Source organism: Anas platyrhynchos, chromosome 2 (genome assembly GCF_047663525.1).
Source record: "Anas platyrhynchos isolate ZD024472 breed Pekin duck chromosome 2, IASCAAS_PekinDuck_T2T, whole genome shotgun sequence".
NCBI classification, from domain to species: Eukaryota; Metazoa; Chordata; class Aves; order Anseriformes; family Anatidae; genus Anas; species Anas platyrhynchos.
Genome location: NC_092588.1, coordinates 155,283,051 through 155,299,560, shown reverse-complemented (window position 1 = coordinate 155,299,560; position 16,510 = coordinate 155,283,051). Strand labels below are relative to the sequence as shown.

The window sequence follows — 16,510 nt, the reverse complement described above, 5'->3', positions numbered from 1 at the left end:
CCTACATCCTGTACTATATATAGGAGACCCACATCCTCCATCTCGCCGGCAGAGCTCCTTTAGTGCTGGTGAACTTCCATGACTTCTTACCAATGGAAACCTCTCCCTGCTGGGCTCTTGAGCTGCTGGAAAGAGTTGGCCCGGGGTTAGATCTCCCTCTTCAGTAAAATTCTTCTACATTTCTTCAGTGTATGAAGCACTTCTTTGAGAACTGATCACTGCTCCATTGCCATCGATCTACTGATGCTAAATCAGAGTAATTATATAACAATGTACATAGCTATATTCTTTGCCAGCATCTGCTTTAGAGAACAATGTGAATTAACAGGTTTAATTTTCTTTGGTGGCACCCAGTTAGGCTGGTTGATGTTATCTGGGATCCTTGCCCAGAGGTACTGTGTAAGACATTTGGTGGCTGTCAAATGCAAATACCTAAGAAGAGATTCATCCCTCTCAGTTTTCTCTCTCCAGGCTCATGAAGGAGTGTGCTTAAAACAAGCAGCCAGAAATCTTACAAAGTACTTGAGATTTCTTTTATATTTAAAAGTTTTGAAGCCTGAGCACTAGCTGGTAAAAACAGGGGAAATCCACAGATTTCTTCCTACATTTTTTTCCCTTCCAGTAAGTAAAATATTTGTTGCTCAGCAATTGCAGAAAAGGTAAGCTTGTTGCATCTCTAACTTCAGTTTCCCTTGGCATAGATTAGGAAAGCAGCAGAATTACCAGACGATCTTAATGAGGCAAAAGGTCATAATTTATAGCTGCTCTGAGACATGCAGACTCACCATCTGTGGTACACTTCACTGAGTATGAAACAATTCGGGAAACCTGATTTCACACCACTTAAAGGGAGACATTTCCCTGTGCTACCCTGTGGCACCAAGTCATCTTGACCCTTCATCTGTTGCTATCATGTGCTGCTTTTGTAGCAACACCTGTATCACAGCCAGTCTCTGGGATTGGGCATGAATTTTCCATGTATGCTTAACAGCATCCACTCTGTTTAATCTGTACGTGAAGACAAAAGTGGAGATCCAGTGCTCACCCAATGGCAAATGGCCCTGAAAATTTATCCAGTCTTTCTGTATTCTCAAAGACACTGCTGGGGACAGAGAGCAAATGTTGCATTTCTCCAGGTTAAGATCTGTTTTAGCTGTTCATGGATGAAAGATTGGACAGTTTGCAGTTTATCAGAGTGCTGTGTCTCTTCATAGCATCCATTAAAACTTTGTTTGCCAAAGATGTCATCCAAGTTGCCAGAACCTGAGCAGAGAGGTCAGAAACCTCCCAGTAGATGCTCTGTAGATTCTGCTGACATCATTGCAACTTCTTCTTATGACTTTGTGTTTCCCAGGTCCTAGGTACATGCTAACACTGAGCTCTGCCATACATGCAAGTACCAAAGAACACTTACTCTCAAAATTCTCTGAGATCCTTGTAGGCACATCTAATTTCCAAGGGAAATAACTGTTCTAACTTCCCTCTAAAGGAGTATGCATCATTCCTATTCCCTCACACTGTGCCCCAGCCTGTGTGCAAGGAGAGAGTGTGCTGAGATCAGGCATGGAGGTAAATGTTTTTAATGACTTCTCTTCCAGCAATCACAGACTCACAGAAAGTCATTGTGTGATGTTCTCTATTATCCCAATCACAATGCATTTTATTTCTCCAAAAGTATTACAACCCTTAAGATGTGCTCTCTCGCTCTGTTTAGCACTGGAGGGAGGTGGTACTCTTTTACCAATCTGCTCTTTTAAAAAAAGTTTTCCATGAGCTTTGTGGAGCTTTTGCATGTTTTCATTTTTCTGTATTTATTTATCATTTCTGCCTGCAGCTTAAACAATGGATAATTGCTATTTCTTTGCTACAGTGCAAGGTGAGCTGGTTCCCCAGTGTGCTTGAGGACCTTCAGAACCTGCCCAGTTATTCCAGCAGTGATACAAAACACACTGTAAAATGGTTGCCCATCACCTGCAGCAGAATTTAAACACAGGAAATATAAACTGTCAGATTATTCAACCCCTAGGTAGGCCAATTAGAGAGGAGAAAAAAAAAAAAAAAAAAAAGCTAAAAGCTTGGCAGGAAAGGCTGTGCATATGCTGCTGTAACTGGGAAAGGGTCACTTGAAAAAAAAAAAAAAAAAAAAGAGTTCAGCTTCATCTATTTTTTAGAAATTAATAGGTACAGTGGGACTGGCTTAGAACAATGCCCTTTTCTCAAAGGGAAACTTTAGTCTCACTAGAATTACAGTTTGCGTATGCTAACATGAGGAAGCTATGGGGGAATCATTCTGCTTTGCTCCTAGCCAGGTTTCATCCATCAACTCAAAATCCCGATGCCAGTCAGTGTCAGATCTGGGTACAGCTGGGGATGAGACATCCCTTGATCATATGGGTAAAGGTACCCCAGGATCAGGCTGAGTTAATTGGATTTTGCAAGTAACGCCAAAACTCTGCTTTGAGAATTTCATGAGATGATTAAAGATGTGTATTGCACAATGCAGAATTGCAGATGCAAGCTGAATTTTCAGATTTGCCATCAGACAATTTAACACTCTATGGGAAACGGTTCATCTGCTACCCTGTGGTCTGTCTGCCAAGATCTTAGCAATGAAAAGGACACTTATTTCAGATCTGAGAAGAAAAAGTGCAAAGGTCAGCTCTGACGGAAATTGCCATAGTCCTGCATACTTCAGGAAAGAACTACTCCTCCAAAGATGCTGCTTTGGATCCTGGGATGTAGTTGGGCCCCATTCTGCTCAGTCACAGTCCTTAATCTCCAGAAAAACACCACGTCACCAGTTGCAGAAGCGTGTTGTAATAAGTCACCAAGCAGAGCAGCTAATAAAAGGGAAAATATTCCGCAGTCATAAAAAACAGTTATAACTAAAACACAAAGCAACTGAAGCTGGTTCAACTTTACTACAGCTCTATAAAACTAGGAGTCACACAGAGATTTGGAAAAAGTTTTTTTTCCCCAACCTGGCAAGTGTTGTCTCAAGCAGTAAATCACAGAGGCAGTATTCCTACGGGAACTGTTTTGGGAGCACAGAGCTTTAACTACGGTAATCCAGAAAAAGCAAGTCTCTGAGTCTTCTAGTCTAGAAGGTCTTCTGGACTACATTGCTTGGTCATCTCTTAGAGAAGTCAAAGGTCAGAGCAATTGCATATGCATTTGTCTTGCAAGTCACCAGAGGTGACCAGCTGCTGATCTAATTTTTTCTAACTTCCATTGTATCACTGCCCTCCAGCTCTCATCTGCTACGTATAAAAGTTCTTACTGGACCTCAGAGACACTCTGGCTTTTTCCTTTTTAGGTGAAAGCAAACAAACAAACAAAATATTCAGCTCTGGGCCTGCATGATTTCTTCGTGGTTTTGAAGAGGAATGGGAGTGGGGGTATTTTTCCAGTCCCTGACTTGAAAATTTTGTTTTATTTGCTACTCCCAAAGTACTTGTGATTTGAGTCAAGAACAAAAATTATTAAAAAGTGCTGATCTGATCTTTATGCCAGAATATCTGATAGTTACATGAAAGACATTGTTCAAAGGGACATGCCTTTATCTGTTAGGATGACAATTCCAGCTCCTACTGTGGTATTGATCTTTGTTTTGCAAGTACTGGCATGACAAACAGAAAAAACATGACAAAAAAAAAATACAGACTCTGTTTTAGGTTTTAAAACCAAAGGCAAAGCACTGAGAAAAAGTATAAAAGGGGGACCTGTGTTTTTCTTGTTGTGCTCCGGAGAAAGGCAGTGCACTCATTTCTCATGGTCTGTCTCTGTTATTGACTCCATGGCTTACATTAAAATGTGTCAGTGTTCCACATCTTTAACATGGATGTCACATTTTTCGGAAGGAAAATGAATGCCCTTGAGCCATTGTCCTCCATGAATGTGAAACCAGGTCCCTAGCTGAAGATCTAAAAAGACTGCTAGGATTTGAGATGTCTGAAACATTTGTACTTTTGCAAGCAGATATAACACAGGACATATGGGAAACTTGAACCTTTCCATTGTAGCTGTTATCAGGGTTTTCCAGCTCATCTTTGATGGCACTAAATGTCTTTTCAAACAACTGAACTCTGCTATTATGTAGGACTCAGTCTGCAGATTAATACCTGCAAGTGCTGACTGGTAGTGGACCATCGTGCCCAGTACCACAAGAACTTTACATCCTTAGAAGTAAGATGGAGAGTTGCTGATAAGCCTCCTGGTATTGCACTATACAAGCCCATTTCCTACCAAACCTGCATTCCTTCCAAAATCTCCACCAGTTAACAATTTACAGTAATCAAAATGGCAAACTACTGCAAAATGTCTTTGAAGTAGATGGTTTTTCTTCGAGTCTTCTGAGGTAAATCCTACAACTAGGTCCTTTTCTTAGGGAAGTTTTTGTACTAAGTTATCTCCTCATATGAATGAATCATGGTACACATTTCTTACCTACAGATTTTTGAAGATGTGATTTCATTTCCTCAAACAGGCAGAAGAGAGACAATATTGAAAAGAAAGGCAATGCAGGAAAGTTTGCTGAGAAAGTTTCCCAAATATATATATATATTGGCATAGCACAAAAATGAATCTTACCCACAGCTGACATCTAAAGATCACTGGCACTGAATCAGTCTGATAAATGTATTTAAGCCTTGGATAAAACTTTGAAGAGCAAAGACCTCATTTTTAATTATGATATTACCACTTAGCCTGAGAGCTCCTATACAAATGGGCTTCTTCATCAACTGAAGAGTAACTGCCTACGTGTTTGCTTTTACCTTTAAGAAGACAACAGTAAACAGGAAATTACTTGAATCTCTTTTCCTAAGGGATAAACTGCCTTCTGCTTACCAGGCAGTACCTTGCCCAGGAATATAAACAGCTGCTGTAGAGCAGCTGATGTGCAGTGTCTTGCTGATGGTCAAAGCCCTGGAATATCGATACTTGCAAGACCAGGATCTTCAAAGGGACTTAACTCCTACCAATGGCACTGGCTATTTGGGACCTGGCACATTTACGTTGTTGATGTTCTGGACCTATTTTCATAAGTCACAAGTGAAAAACTGATTTAGGTCTCATAAAACATGACTTCTTTTAAAAATGTTGCCACTTAGAAGCATGACTTATCTCAGCTAAGCAGCCTTCAGAAATGATCGTGCTCTGGCTCTGTGCCTGGAACCAAAATGAAAGACTATTTGTTGGACTAGACAAACCTTGCAAGGTTAATTTGCAGCCATTTACATCTGCTGTGTAAAGAGAAGATAAAGAAAAGCATGGAATCAAAACTAATAAAAAATTGTTCTTTATTGACTCTCATAATCTTCCTGTTAAGTCAATTAATTTATATGTATAGGAATGTATAACAAAGGAATGAATTTGCAATTACACATAATGCTTTGCTGCTAAGGGCAATGCTGAAACAGATGTTTTTGTTCATTATTATGGTTTTAATTATACTTATGTCTCAGGCAAGACTATCTGCAAAAAGTGGGTGAGGGAGACAGTTTAGCCTTTCCTCCAGAAGAAAGGGAAGAATTAGGCTTTTTGGAGTAGGTGTGCAGTGGGTGGGATCACATGAGTGTACACAGTCTTCCCTAGTAGAAGCTAAGGTTTTGTTTATAAGCTGCAGAGCATCTCTCTAGCATCGCTCATCTTCATAATGAAGTAATTTCTAAGTTGGGAACTAAAACCAGATTTTAGCTCACAGAAGATATCCTAACACCTTCACCCGGTTCTCACAGGAACCTCTTCAAAGTCCAGTGTGAATACTGTTGCTTGTCTCTCCCATGCCCTTAATGTTGCATTCCTCTGTTGGTGGTTACTGCCTGTGGTTAGAGCTACAAATTGCTATATCCTGCTTGATTTCAAACTTTTCTCCATTTTAAACTGCTTTTTAGCAGAAGTGTTTTCACACTACACGCACAAAAAACAAGTCTCAGACCTGCCCATTTGTCCTTTCCATTTAGTTTACCATCACTACACCAGATACTCAAATGGTTTTCTGCTCTTCTGGTTTTGGGGCAGGAGTATGGGAACTTTGCACTCATTTTCAGTGTCAGCCACCAGGCTTACAGATAGCCACTGCAGTCAAGTCCCATACCGTGTTTCCTGATATTCTGTACTGAATTCCCTTTCTGAGTTTTATTCTATGACTTGAGACACTCAGAATAATTCCCCCCCCCCCCCCCCCCCCCCCCCCTTTGGAGGAGGAAGGGACTAGAGATGTTCCTGCTGTATCCAGGCTAGCATCACACTTCCATCACAACCGTGACACAGCCAAGCTGTACATATTTAGTTTGATAGTTTTGGTAACTAGCTTGGCTGCTTTCACCTACATTACCACCTCTCTTCTTGCAACACCAGTCCTGAGATCTGTTTTTGTTTTTCCTCACCATCTTCCTTCAGATCTGTTTATTGTGCAAACATTGGGTTTTGTTTCCCTAAGAAAAAGCCCATTTTGCTCACTTTAGTGACAGGACACACGCATGCAAAATTACTTTAAGTGTTCTAACAATAGCCATCTCTATTAGATGGCAGCTGTAGCTACTCTTATACTGCCTTTATTATATCCCATTTACAATATCGTCCCCATTTTCCTTCCATCTTTCAGGCGATGAGATGACCACCAAAAGGAGTGTCATCTTTTGAAGATGTAAGTACTTAACAATAGACTTCACATGACTTCAGTGTGAAATCCTCTTGTACATCTTCCAAGGAGGAGCCCTGGAGTCCGGACACTGATAGATCAGTACTCAGACACTGTTTCTATCATTGCATTGTTGTCCCTTTACACAGCTCTTTAATTAAAGTTTCCTTGCTGGGATCTCATTTGCCAACTTACTGATATGACCCACAAGCAGCTTCACCAAGAACAAGACATAATTTAATTGACAAGAGGTACAAAACAATAGAAGGTAAAAAGTGAAAGTGAAGGGAAATGTATCCAAAAGATTGTGTTATTTCTTGTTAAATCCATACCAGTGTGGAAGGTTGCCCTGGTGCTCTTTCTTCTCCTCTGAAGACTCTTCTCCACAACTCCCTCTGCCAGAAATCCAGTGTTTGCCCTCAGTACAGTCTTCCTCTGTTTTCATGGAAGAGCTTTTCAGATGTCCTTAGTGTCCGGGGGTTGGACCCAATGATCTTTCGATGTCCCTTCCAACCCCTACAGTTCAGTGATTCCTAAATTCCTAGGCTTCAATTTGTTCAGCCTAATGCCCCCCAAACATTCTCCCAGTCTGCGACCTCCATTAATGCACTGATAACATCTCACAGGAACAGCTGCTGGGCACCCTAACATGTATGTACCAATCAGATGTAACACAGTGCTGCCCTTCATTTCTTCTGCCACCTTAGCAGAACAGCCACCAGCTTTGTGGCACCCTGAAGCCATTTTGCTAAACAGTCCTTTAGAAGCACCTTGTGCATTTGAGATATAATCTTCACATGTGGTGGTGAATCCCAGGCAGCTTTTCTGCTCCTGATGCTCTTTGTGATACTGCCCATCACCAGCTGTTTATTATCAGAGCCTGATTATCCAGTTCACACCTGGTGGAGATAGCTAATTATTCTGCAGTGTTTAAATGGTCCCGTGACACCACATAAACCTGACCTATTGACAGTGCTTTCCTTACAACTCTTCAGCTGGGTCTTCAGAACACAAGGTAAAACCTGAGATCAGGCTAATTCAAATACAAGTTGTTTTCAGGGCACCATTATGTGGATCACAAATACTCTGCTGAAGTGCTTGTACATTATACTTGCTCTGCTTTCTTCTAGTGTTCATATTATTATTATATATTGAAAAGTAATCACATTTTCAAATGGGTTTGCATTTAAGAAACCTGTCTGACAGCCTTTATTCTACTTCATTATGTATCTGAGCACACCCTGCATGAATAGCATTTCAGTGTAATCTAAAAGGTAAAATGTATAAAGCCTTCCCAAAAAAATAATGAGATAGCCTATTCTTCAGGGTAGCAATAAAGAACTTAAGTTGCTACTTACAAATCAATTTTAAATGTTCTTTTCTTCTTTTTGAGTGTTTATTCATGGCAGATATTTGAGTGAAGGAGCTCACAGAAGAAATGGCCTGGTGTGCTGAACGATTTAGCTAACACTGTGCAGAGCTCAGCCTAGCCTTGCTGTGGCAGATTGCTATCACGCTTAATCACCTGAACCCCTCAGGCAAAACAGCTCTTTGGGTGTTATGTTTTAGTGGAAGCTTTTGCCCACATCCAGCCTTCCACAGAGAAAAGATCAGTGATCCTGGCAAGCAGGATTTGTGCCACCCTTGTAAGCAGCTTGCAGCCTGGGTGCTTACCAACCACAGGCATGAGCCAAGGCCTCTCTCATGTGTTCAAGTTTAAAAAAAAAAAAAAACACAACATAGTACCTTTGAAAAAAAAAATGATCTAAGTAGCCTTAGATACCTAAACCAATGTCCTTATCCTCCTTTTAGAGTGGACGGAAGGAATTTCTAAAGAAATATTTAGCTGACCTGTTTTAGATATGTACATTAATATAATAAATAAATAAAATAATAAATAAATTAATTAATATAAGCCAAGCTATGCTTGTGACAAGGGGAAGAGCACATAGCTGTATGTTTACACTCTTTGCAATTGCCTGTCAGTCATCAAGTAAGCCATCTCATCACAGATGAGGTGAGACTGCTGAGGAGGCTAGTCCAGCCCAAATTTGAGGTCTTTCACATGAGTACTTCACTGTCGACTGACTTCACTGTCAATTGTTTTGCCCATGATGGTAATTGCTGAGTGATCTCCCTGTCCTTATCTCAACCCTTGAATCCTTTTTATCATATTTTCTCCCTCTTTCCCTTTGAGGAGTGGGAGTGAGAGAGTGGTTGTGTTGGACTTCAGCTGCCCAGCTGGGTAAAAACACCACACCACGGCCTCATCTAACGTGGTCTTGAACACCTCCAGGAATGGGGCACCAACAACTTCCCTGGGCAACCTGTGCCAGTGCCTCACCACCCTCTGAGTGAAGAATTTCCTCTTAATATCTAATCTAAATCTTTCCTCTTTTAGTTTAAAACTATTCTCCCTTGTCTCAGGATGGTCTCTAGTATGAAGACTTGGCTCATGGGCACACATATCAGTGACACCAGAGAGTGCAGTCAGATATCACTGTGACAACTGGATCACGATGGGAGGTGAGGGGAGCCCCCACTTATCCTACTTGAGGCCATACCATGAGTTGCTTCTCCATGGAGGAGCTCTGGGAGACCTGGGAAAATGCCAGATGAGACAGCAGTGTCCTGGGACACACAGATTCGTGACCAGTCTCTACACTCCACAATCTAGGAAGCCCAGGAGGACTAGCTCAGAGACCCTGTTCCCTTAGAAATGCCTATATTTAGTCAGATGAATTTCTGTTTAAGAGCAAAGAGTTGTCACTAGCTGAGCTGCAAGCAAAACAGATGTTCAGCCCAGCCAGGAGGCCATTACGCTGTGATTATTATTACTGTATGCTTAATTCCCAGCTCTCTAGTGCTTGTCACTGATGGATGCTGTGGCAAAAAAAGTCTCCAATTCTGCAGATTGTTGAGAGCACACACAAATGTAATTCTCTTGCTTTATCCCAGTAAATCTCTACCGTTCAAGTAAACTGGCTAATCATTAATACATATCCATGCCTAGGCCCTGAAAGCTTAAATGCAAGTTAAGATAATCCACTGCTGAGCTGACAATGAGGAGGAACATGTGGCAAAATTAATTTTTTTTTTTTTTATAGCTAGAGGTATTAAAAAGCCATTCAGAGAAATGAAGTTGTTGTTATCACAAATAAATTACAGTTCAGCAGGAAAGAATTATATTGAAAATGGATTGGCTGTAAAATTAATAATGTTTTGGGCAAAGTGCCTGCTGCTGGCACTGCAGTGGTGTGTCAGGCTGTGGCAGCGATCATGCCAGTCCCACACAGTTCTCTACATCCCATCTTCTAAGAGGGGGCTGTTAAGTCTTGTTCCTCAGTATGCATCCACATATATCGTGGAAGAAGAAGGCACCATGCTTGTGCACTGCCCCTGCAGATCTCTGCAGGGAATGCGTGTCCAAGAGGATGGCCAGCATACTGCCCCATGACTCTTCTGTTTTCTGAACATAGAGCTGTGAAGGGTATTTTCACACCAATCTTTTCTAGTTTAATGCATGTCTGTATGTCAGGAGGAGAGGAGTGTTCTCCTTACTCAGGGGTGAATTTTAGCTTGAAAAGAGTCTGTTTTAGTTGTAGCACTGTCTCTGAGACAGTTATCAACAACTTTTACAGCAGTGGCCACATCTCCTTTCTGTCAGTGAGTGCCCTTATATAAACAATTGCAGTAGCAAATACAAGCCAGTACAACTGTGTTCAGTTGGAGAACTGGGAAAAGCTATCTCAGATACTGTCTACTAATGATGTGGCTTCATCCAAGGAAGAGCCAGGTTTCCTGTGTGGACCTTAGTCTCTTTGGAAAAACGCACACATGAATTAACAGTAGAAGAGCTATATACATCTCTTCTGAAAAGTCACAATCAGAGCTATAGCAACTGCCATATCCCTGTAGACAAAAGATGCTTATGATTCATACTGGACCTGATTGCTTGAGGACAGCTTGTCATTACATCTTCCCTGTGCTCTAGACAGGGAACTTGTAGCATTTAGTATTCTTTGATGAGGTGATAAAATCCAAATGTGTTGTGTGTTCTTGGATTTTTTGTCCCCCTGCTCCATCTGCATGTGCCCATTTAGGATAATGTGAGCAGAAGTTTTTGTAAGAAAAGTTATATCCATGGTAAATTCACACTCTCCAGGACTGACAATGGCTATGGGGTCAGCAAAGGACAACAGTTTTGTTAGGAAATGATGGGGACAATCAATATCCTGCCCCAGATTCAATGTTGATAGATTCTCTCAAAAGATTGGTTGCTTCCAGTCACTCTCTCTCAAGTTTATCTTGCTGCCTATCCCATTAAGAAGGAGAATTTTCAACAAAATGTCCCCAGCGGACTTTTTGATGTCAGAAAATCTTATTACTAATCTGGATTGCATGGATATAGCAGATAGATGCCATGGTTATAGCCTCATTAAAACTGTGTAGAGAATGAATGAGTTCTAACGAGACCCTTTGGAATACATGTAACTGTGTCTGTTGACTGTCTTTCAGCAAATACCAAGTCATAAAAATGTCATTGAAGGTTACATATATTTAAGAAAGAAAAAGTAAGTACCTCCTGAGATAAGAAATACTGTCCTTCACAATACAAGTCTTATCTGTAGCAGACACTCATTTTTAGATTAGTCTAAATCTAAAGTTGAAGTTACTGCTTTCAGCCTCAGAACCAACTGGGAGAGATTTATCTACTTCAGGAAAGAAACTCAAAGTATCAGTCTCAAAAGGCAGCTAAGTTAAAGTCCAGTTAGATATGATGACATAAAAATAATAATTAGAACACAAATGCTGGAAATAAATAATAAAAAAAAAAGTTTCCTGTCAAAATGTGTCTCTCTTTAGAGATGCACTGCAGCAGCAGAGCTGAACTGTTGAACTCCACTTGTGATATTCTGATGAAAATATCACAGTGTGAGGTAATAATGTGATGGGTAGGTGGTAGTTGATCTCGTAGTTTACAATACCTCTGTCCTTAACATGTCTTCTTAGTGGAGCAAGAGGCAGCTTCTCCAGGGCTGCAGCTCTCAGGGAAACTTCTCTCCCTTCACTGGCAGCTGAGGGACATGGGGGAGAGGAGTCTTGGGTGTCACACCTCTAATACCAAATAGAGTCTAAAGCAGGGACTTAGCATGAGGGAAGTGGTGCAAAAAAAGTGCTTTGCAATGGCAGTTGTTTCAGAGGTATCAAGGAACTTCTTTTTGGAATCACTGTTTCGTTTTGGAGGGGGATTTGCAATTTTACTTCAGAAATGTGAATGAAGAAAAAAATAAAGCATCAAGCTGTTGTAGTGGTTCCCAAGCTACTCCAAGAACAACTCACTCATATGATGTTTCCTGCTCATCACTTTCAATGTTATTGTACAGAGCAGAGCACACAGCTGAACAAGGAGTGGACTCTAAGCCTGTGAGTCCTTTCCTGGTGTGTTATCCACTGAGATGGACCTCCCTTAGACACTGTCTAAATTAAACCCATGACACTAAATGATGCAGAGCTAGCCTGAAACTGCATTCCCTGCTGCTTACTTTGGTGCCATAGGTAAGCCTATAAATACAGGCTATATCTCTGACTTATTACATCTGGAGGTGGCGTGCATCTTCTCAGCTTATTTCAAAAGGACACAGCCTCCCCTGGTTCTAGTCACGTTAAAGAACTGTGAGAAAACCAAAACTCGATAGGCTTTCCAAATGTTCTATAAATATATATATATAAACAGTCATGTTGTGTGTGGTGAATGTGCATATGTTGTGTGTGACTAGACACAAATTTTTAAGCAGTTGATGCCATTATATAAAATTCAATCCAGACTATTTTAGCTGCTGACAGCATGGGCAATTTGCTTTTCCCACAGCCTACCAATTTTAGGTCCAGCTTTCTCAGCAGGCACCTGCTTTTGATAAGAAAATGTGAAATTATGAGAATGTGTGCATGTCTAAAAGGTGAAGACAGCGTGATGTGTGCCCTTGAATGGGTCAGACTGGATTATATTGTTGAGGACATTGTTTTTTTTCTCACCCTTATTTCAGACTCACCATGAGTGCAGATTTAGGCAGGTCCAACAGAGACTAGAGCGAGCGTCTGCCTTAGTATGGTGCATGCATTTGCACAGTGATGGAAAATTACCTCAGCAAAATGTGTTGCCACTTAGCAGCAGACCGTCAATGTCAAAATAGCGATAAATGCCCACTAACATCAGAAGTGTGCCTGCCTCTCCCGGCATTTTCCTTCTCCTTGTACCCATGCCGAAGTCAACAAGCAAATCTTTCTGATGCATCTCTGTGGCTGTAGTGGGGCCTGGAACAGCACGCACAAGTGATGTGGGAGGAGCAGCGACTGTTAGGGCTGACATCACACCATTGTTCTCGTGACATATTGTCCCCACCAAACAAGGCGTATGCCCTACTTTTATGAAATCCCCAGAGCTGTTCCTCCCCAGAAGTGGCTCTTGCAGTGGGACGAGAGGGATTCGTGCAAGGACTAAGAAGTCTTTTGAGATGACTTAACACCAGCGAGTAGTGAAAATAACAACAACTGATATATCTGTTTCAATTTGCATGTGATACCTGGTCCCTAGAGCCATATGCATTTATAGCAAGAGGAAGGGTGCTCTGTTGGCAAAGATGGTGTAAAATACCACAGGCTGCTGCACTTTCAGCAACGTGCTTAGACTGCTTTGTGTAGGGCCATTGCTCATGCCAGAGTCCTATCTATTCACGTGCTTTCCTGAAGTTAGCAGTCAGTGTCATCCCTTACTCAACCCCTAATTTTGAACACATTTTGGAACAACACAAACCAGACAGGCACGATGTCAGGCCCAGGCTATCTGCTTTGCTCACTCTTTCTGGAGCTGTGTGTTCCTTTCTCTCTTGTGCTGATTGATGAAGAGATCTCTCAGATCTCACACCGTGGAGTTCAAGGCTCTCAGCACTGCCTCGTTCTTCCCTCCAGATATGCCATGGCTCACACTTTGCCTTTCAACTTATGGGCCTGTAGCCTGCATGACTTCTGCATGTTCCCATCCACCCTCAGGGTCTTTGTTTTCTCTTTTTTTTCCCTAACTTATCCTTGATATAAAAATTTAGAATGATTAAAGAACCCCAGCCTTGTGAAGCATTCAGACAGCTAGCTCTGAATTTACCTTGGTTCAATTCCCCTTTCATGAGTGTAGCAAATAGATTTTTTACTCAACTTTGATTTAGTAGCAATTTAAGATTTATTAATATTTTTATGGTAAATCACAAGATTAGATTATGTGATTCTTAACAGAACTTAATCATCCGTCAATTTAACGCAATGATTCAACAAAATTTACTACAATTGAAACAGAGACTTAAAGATTTGAGAATGGCGAGGCTCACACAAGACTTACTGCAGGCTATTGGGGGGGTGTCTAAACTCAGTCATGCGCTCACAAACTTCTCCGCTTTTTTTTGAATTATTCATCCTTCTCCTTCATCAGCATTTGTCACCTTGATCCTTGTGAAATCTACCCTGACAGGCATCCCAGCTCAGGGGGAGATTGATTGTCACAGTCCACTGGAATCTCTGGAGAGCTCAAGGGGCTCTTAGGACCATGAGGTGTTAACTGTTAGTCAGTACTTTTCTATCTTGGCTATAGTTCAGATTAGGCAATTTTGATATTTTCCACCAGCCATGTCATTCTGGTACCTTCCAGAATGTACAGTTCTGGTACATCCCAGACTGGGCTACACTATCTTGAACCATAGCTGAGTTTGGAGAAAGAGCTATTCCACCACAGTCCACCCCATGACTGAAGTCAGTTTGTCTCTTTTGCAGAGTAGTGGTGTGATCACCTCTTGCCTATAAATGGACGGAGCCTCATTTCAATTAAAGTTTGAGGGAACAATTTCATGTTTGATGAATCTCTATAATTATTAAAGAATGTTTCATGTAGTGGGGCTAGATGGTATAATATTCAGAGGAAAGCTCTTGCGGTAATGTAACTTTTAGCCTTCTTCTTATCATATACCTTGATGTGTAACATAATGTTTAATAATAAAAATGAATAAGCAAGATCATAATGGCCTGTACCATTAGGTTAAATACTTTAGTTGCTGTACAGGACCATCCAAGCAAGATTTCTGACCATCTATGTTCTCCATCCTTTTTAACTCTCTCCAGTATTTGAGATATTTCTTACCTATCATGATGGATGGTGATTACAGGTTTGTGTCCATTGTTCTGGGTGCATTTTAGTAGCTGATGACAGTCATCATGTTGTAGTAGCTTCTTTCCTAATGTAAGGTTCATTCTGTTGGGGATAGGCAATAAATCTTGATTCATTAAATAGCTAGATAGTAAAAACTGATAAGATGTAACAGGAGTTGAATAATTAACATTGCAACCTATAATTTTAAATTTTAGCAAATTTGCAAACATGTATATTTGAGTGCTTGTAACTAAAATAGTATTATCTACAAATATAAAGTCACAAGGCGTTCTCATACAAACACATCCTTTTCCAATATATACAAGCACCATTTCGAGGAGTTCATCAGAATGTATTTCAAAATGACAAACATTTGTTTGGTGTCAAGAAAAATGTCTTGGGCTTTAATTGTTATTCTTCACAAATAAATCCTTGTTCTTCCTGTACAATGCACATGTTAACTTCAACAGTTTGCCATTTATTTCTGTTTTGTTGGGCCCACACTGTATGCTCCACAGGATATAGTCCTGTTGTGATTTAATCCTATCACAATGACTGGGTATGATATATAATGAAGCATTGTGTATTGTAAAAACAAAAGCTATGACCTTATTGTTGATTGGGTCATAAGTGAAACTGACTAAATACAACCAGAATTAGAATTTCTTTTCAAATTTGGTTGCATTTGACTCACAATATTTCAGCTCCATTGATTTTTGTAAGTATATTTCATTCTGTGCATGACTACAGTTGAGAAGTTCATTATTAGAATTTGTTTTCATACAGATGCTCTAAGGTTTTATAAAAGTAGTAGCATTATTAGAGTGTGGCATATTAGCCTGAAGACAGAATTTCTGTTTACCATCCTGCAGGTGCTGTAAGAGGAAATAACGATTCATTTCAACAGGAAAATTCTGAACAGGTCACTCCATTAAAAAGAAAGATTAACTCATTATGTACTAATTTTATGTTCAGATTTCCTAGTAGATGGAGTACTAAACTCATACCGTTTTAGCATAACTTCACTTCTCTCTTTTGGAAGGTGTTTTCTTAACTGTATTTACTAATAATTGCTAGATTTTCTTCTACAGACTGGGTGTTATTTATTTCTCTACTTAAGGTTTCCATTGATAGAGCCATTTTGCTCTGTTCTGTGCCGGTAAAGTAAATGCTCTTATTTGAAAATCATTATATATATATATATATTTTAGTTTGCATTGGTTGTTCTTAATGCATTTTTTTAACTTATTTGACTCCACAGATGAAAGGTCTTTTGTCTATTCACAATACTGTAGTTATGTTTCTTTAAATGCAGTTAAGTTACGCATGCAGCTGCTGTTATTGCTGCTCTTTCTGATTCCCCCACCCTTTTAAGGGCAGTTCCTTTAACTAAAGTGTTATTTTATGTTGGCACAATAACACATCTTTATGGAGTGCAGTTGCTTTAAAATTCAGTACATACAGCATGAACGATTGTGGGTGAACGAGATAATTTGTTATTTTTCCAAATTCAATTTATTTTAGAAATTCCACCCCATGCCGCAAGAGAAAATGAATATTGGATAAACAAATATTTTTGAATTAAAATTCCGGAGCTGTGTGAAATACACTCACTGTAGCCTCCTTACTTTTACTGGGGTTGGGGTGATATTTGAACTGAATGACTTGTCCAAGGC

The 16,510-nt window shown here is 40.3% G+C and overlaps 2 long non-coding RNA genes across 3 annotated transcripts in view; one reads left to right on the top strand and one right to left on the bottom strand.

Annotated features, from left to right (window-relative positions):
* Positions 1-1,600: 1,600 nt before the first annotated feature.
* Positions 1,601-7,471, bottom strand: LOC110351484 (uncharacterized). The gene is made up of 2 exons (XR_002398989.4): positions 6,976-7,471; positions 1,601-2,840 (listed from the first exon to the last, which is right to left on the bottom strand). It is a non-coding gene; the product is annotated as an uncharacterized lncRNA (long non-coding RNA).
* A 142-nt stretch (positions 7,472-7,613) lies between these two features.
* LOC110351489 (uncharacterized) overlaps positions 7,614-16,510 on the top strand; it is a 31,155-nt gene continuing 22,258 nt past the window's right edge. For both annotated transcript variants that reach the window (XR_002398995.4, XR_011807295.1), the window contains exon 1: positions 7,614-7,658. This is a non-coding gene — a long non-coding RNA (uncharacterized lncRNA). The remainder of the gene's footprint in view (positions 7,659-16,510) is intronic.